The sequence below is a fragment of the Pinus tabuliformis genome, chromosome J, assembly GCF_031772625.1.
Source record: "Pinus tabuliformis cultivar Carrire ecotype Pingquan chromosome J, CPIR1, whole genome shotgun sequence".
In the NCBI taxonomy this organism is placed as follows: Eukaryota; Viridiplantae; Streptophyta; class Pinopsida; order Pinales; family Pinaceae; genus Pinus; species Pinus tabuliformis.
The window spans coordinates 585,176,415-585,181,961 of NC_142295.1; positions in this window are offsets into that span (position 1 = coordinate 585,176,415).

Sequence of the window (5,547 nt, forward strand, 5' to 3'; positions counted from 1 at the left end):
GGCCCTTTAGATTTTAATCTACTCCTTGGTCGTGACTATGTTTATGTCATGGGAGCTCTTGTCTCTTCTCTCTTTTGAGTGATGTGTTTCCTGCATGAAGGAAGCATTGTGATCATTGATCAGCTTACATTCATTGGTCCTGAATCAGCTCCCACTCAACCATCATCCCTAAATGGTTCTTATGTGCAAGTGATATCACCCCCACCACAGGTTAATTACGTGGCCACCTGTTCCATGCCCGCATCTACTGATGATCTAGTAGGTGATGTAGTACACCATGTACTGGGGGCATTGGAGCCCGATTTTTCATTTAGATCCCTGGACATGTATCCCTTCCAGAGTGTTGTTCTCCCATCTTATGAGAACCTCTTGGAAGCCATGGCCTCTTTTGGTCTGTGATGAAGGCTCTAGAGAAGAGTTATTTGTCTTGTGTCAAGCTCATTAAAAATGAAACAAGGGCCATGAGCATAGTTCTTTTACTTGTGTCAAGCTTGGTAAAAAATGAAATAAGGTGTTTGGAGCAGAGTTCCTTGTCTTGTGTCAAGCTCCTTAAAAAATGAAACAAGGGTCATGAGGATAGTTCTTTTACTATGTCAACCTCATTAAAAAATGAAATAGGTCCCATGAGCATAGTTCTTTTACTTGTGTCAAGCTCATTAAAAAATGAAACAAATCCCCTTCCAGTTCGAGTCTTTGATTAGATCTCTTAACATTCTAGTCGAGTCTTTCACTTGATCTCATAAGTGAACCTTCATTCCATCCACCTATTAGTAACCAGTAGTATACTTAGGTGAATGAAGTGAAGCTTTGGGGGGCATGAACCTCGAATTGAATCATTATGTTGGGGGCATGCAAACTTATCTCAAGCATAGTTTATCTTCATTTCAAGCTTGTGTAAAAATGAAACCAAATCCAAGCATAGTTTTTTCCTATGTTTCAAGCTTGTGAAAAAATGAAACCATCCTCAAGTATACTCAAGCATAGTTTCCCATGTTTCAAGCTTGTGTAAAAATTAAACCATTCCCACTTTACATCTCACGATTTCCATTTTTATTAGCCATTTTTTTCCAAATGAGCCTTGGTTTTCCTATTCCATGACAACCATCTCTTTGGTCGATCATTCACTTTCACTTGGTTGTTTTATCCTTGCCTGAAGAACATCTGCAATGAGTGGTCTTATTAGCCAACCTCTTGACCATTAAATTTTTTGAGCAGTTCCATCATCATCGAAACCAATTTCTATCCTTTTACACCACTCGTTCTTCTAGGCAAAGTCATCTTTCAACTCTTTTCTGACTCTCGGAAAATGAAAAGATCACTGAGTACCTGTCATTTCGAACTCGTAAAAGTAAATGAAATGACATCTAATCAGTATAAGTTTAACCCTTTTCTGGATTGAGATAGACTATTTACGAAAAAGGAACACCTTAGTCGAACATGGCTAGGAGGTTCTCTCGAATATTTTTTTATACCTTTTCGGATTCGAGAGACAAATTACAAAAAGGGACATGATCAAGTTTTCTTTTTCATCTCTTTTTCAAACTCTATAAGTGTGAAAAAGTTATCGAGTTATTCTTCCATTGGACTCGTTAAAAATTAAATGACGAAAGACTTGTCATCATGACAAGACCAAGTTTCTCCTTCCTAGGACTCGTAAAACTTACTAGGATGGATTCATCCGAAGGGTGAACTTATACGACAAGCATATGGTATCCTCTTCAAGCTTGTGTAAAAATAAAGAGGTACTCGCTAGAAATAGTGGGGAAAATGAAAGTGAAACATCTCTTGTATAGGCAGCATGTTGCTCTTGAACATGACACTCATTTGCATCTCGTGTCGGGTTTGGGATATCCTTGCTTAGTCACTTGTCTTTTTGGGTTTGGGTGATCCATTTTTCCTCTCATTCCACTTCTTCATTATGACCCTTGGTCCTATGTTGAGTCAAATGCTGCCATACTCCAGAGTCGTGTCGTTGATATGTTTAAGAGAAGTCCTATCTACAATATATTACCTATACATTGCCTAACTCTTTTCTACGGTCTTGGATCCTATTCATTTCATTCCAATTTATTCCTCATTTCGTGTCGATGATGGGGGACTCATCACAACCCTCCTTTGACAAGTCATTCCCTTTCAACTTCAGCTCATTATCTAAGAAGATGACTTAGAGACTCCCTTTCAGTACCTTAGAGATTGCATACCTTAATGGAAACTTCTTTGCATTCGACTACAGGTTTTCATCATTGGCCTTCGATCGAATGATTTCACGAGTGTCCGACTTCAACTTCATTTTCACATTCACAGATTGTACTTTCGTACCTTGAGAACCATTGTCATTATTGGTGGTTTCTCTTGTTCCTGTTAACGAACCACATCATTGGTTGGTAATCAAGTGGTTTTCTAGCATGTTCGACTTCGATAAATTCATTCACATGTTAGAATTCGTACTTCGAACGGGTTGGGATGGAGTGCAAGACCCTGAGTCTTGTCTGATATGACTCAGGTTGCATGGAGTTATGTATTATTCATGATTATACACATGTTTCTACTATACGGGTGGATGTAACCATACCGTGGGACTTTACATTTATGGTGATCCTTCTATATCAAATGGTTGCATCCATACCTTGGATCTTAGATTTACCGATGATCCCTTTTATTTGGATGGATGCACCCATACCATGGATCCTTTTACATATTCATTATTATCCGGATGACTGTGTCCATGCTATGGATTCATGTTTTGATATCAGAAATGTATATGTATATGCATCCTTGATTTGCAGGTCCCCTGACAGTTTTTGTTCTCGTCCTTGCAAAAGCTCGTAAAGCATCTCAGCCATCACTCCCTCTTCTGCCTTCATGCTTTAGGGGGCATCTTTTACACATTATTTTGTCATGGATCCCTCACTTCCCTCTGACATACCCCGAAGTGCCCGAAACATGACCATCAAGCAGTGTAATCATCCGGATATGCAGCTCATATCCTCCCTAAAACATTGATTCAAAAATGCCTTGAGCTTCCCCTGAAGGAAATAGCTCTAAAACCCTAATTGTATAATCATCACCCCCTGACACTAAAAACCAAGATGGTTGCTAGTTTCACTATTCTAGACCCATGATGCTAGTGTGCTTTTGGCTTGGATACCAGCAAAGATCCCTAAAAGGCAATTTTCCCAAAGAGGATAAGAAGCTTCGTGATCTAGAGGCTTCTAGAACGATGAGCTAGAGGTTGTTCGACATGGATGAGGTTGAGTTCTCTCAACTTGGCCTTTTGGTCTTATCCCTATGAGCTACCTCCTTGAGATGAGGGCCTTCTCCTATCTTTGGAGAGATCCTAACTCCCTTTCCCTACCTATATATTCATCCTCTCCCATTCCCAAATGGTTGGTCTTTGGCTATTTGCACCCTTATGCTGAGATTGTGCCTACATGCTACTCATTTGGCTTGGAGAAGGAGTGCTTAGAGAGCTTGAGCTTGGACTTGGACATTCACTCAAGGAGAGATTATTGACATCAAGGCTTGGTTGTATGCTTCCTCCTTTATTCTATTAATATATACAATTGTTGGTTCATTTTCCATAAATGTGTATGTTAATGCATCATTTATCTTAATGTTCCTTGATTTGTTAAGTAGGTTACTTTTGATTATGCTATTTGTACTTGCATGCTTTGTTGTGTCTTGATCTCTTGTGCAGGCATTTAAATGTTGTGAGCAGTAGGACCGAGCCCGTGGTGCAAGTGATTCAAGGTCTTCAACAAAGGAGGATATTATAGCATCAGAACGAGGTAGGTCATCTTCCTCTTCTTCTATTTCGATTGTAACTTAGGAAAGTGTCTAGTAGATTGTCATATAGGTTGCTAGTCCCACTCATTGGGCTAGAGGGATCGTCTCGGTCTGCAGTGAGGATTGCTTAGACAACACTAGGGTTAATATTCCCTTGGGTTTTTAGTATTAATTCCTTAGGCTTATAATATCAATCCGTTGGATTTATAATATTAGTCCCTTAGTTTTATAAACCATATGAATAATATTATACCCAAGGGAATAACAACCCAAGGGATTATTACTAAAAACCCAAGGGAATATAAACTTTAGGGTTTTTAGTATTAAGCCCTTGGGTTTATTATCTCTTGGTTTAATATTATTCCCTTGGGTTTATATTATCAATCCCTTGGTTTTATTAATATAAGGGTTCACATTCCAAGGGTATAATATTATTTATAGGGTTTGTAATTAATATCAATTCATAGGATTTAATATTATTCCCTAGGGTTTATAATTCCTTGGATTTTTAGTATTAAACCCAAGGGATTATAAACCCAAAGGAATAATATTAAACCAAAGGAACTAATATTATAAACCTAAGGTATATAAACCCTAAGATAAATATTATATACCCTAGAAAAACGATGGTTGATCATGGTCAATCATGGTCCAATGTCCCATTGTGGCAAGGATTGTTTCGAAATGAAAATCAACCATTATAAACCATGGTAAACCAAGTTCATTTTAGGGTTTATAATATTTGTCTTTGGGTTTATAATATTAATCCATACGGGCCATGTTCATTCACTCAGGAACATTTTCGATTATGCATTGTTTTAAAATCACAATTTGATCAAATTACATTTACTCATATTTACGGGGAGCGCAACAAAATTGCAGATCAACTTTCAAAAGAGGCAGCGTATCAACCTAGGGGTGAATGGTTAATGCACGAACAAAGAAAGGAAGAGGCCTATCAGTACTATCATAGGCCTTATATAGAAAAGATGTAGCAATGGATTGATAGACCCTAATTTATCATAGACTTTTGATGCACCAGCTAGTAGAAAATCTACAACAAAGAAATTTTGAAATTTTGTAATATTTTTGTATGACATTTACTGAAATTTGAAGGTAACCCTTAATGGGTAATATGTATAGACTTATATACTTTTTGATGACTGCGGTCACACATATAGCATATGCCATAGGCATCTACAACATGTAATTTTCCATTTATAATAGAAAATTACGATTTTTCCCTGGGGGACAAAATATATATTAATCCAGATGGTTTAATATTATTAAGTTGGGTTTATAATTCCTTGAGTTTTTAGTATTAATCCCTTGGGTTAATATTATTCTTTGGGTTTATAATCCATTGGGTTTTTAGTATTATACCCTAGGAATATGAACCCTTAGATTAATAAACCCAAGGGAATAATAAGCCCAAGGGATCAATACTAAACTCCCAAGGTATTATAAACCCAATAGGCTAATATTGTTAAACCCATGGGACTAATATTATAAATCCAAGGTAGATAAACCCTTGGTTGACCATGATTTATATTTAACCTAAGAGATAAATATTATAAACCTATGAATAATATTATACCCTAGGAATATGAACCCTTAGACTAGTACACCCAAGGGATTGATATTATAAGCTCTATGAATAATATTATACCCTAGGAATACGAACCCTTAGATTAATATAACCAAGGGATTTATATTATAAACCGAAGGGAATAATAAACTCAAGGGATTAATACTAAAAAC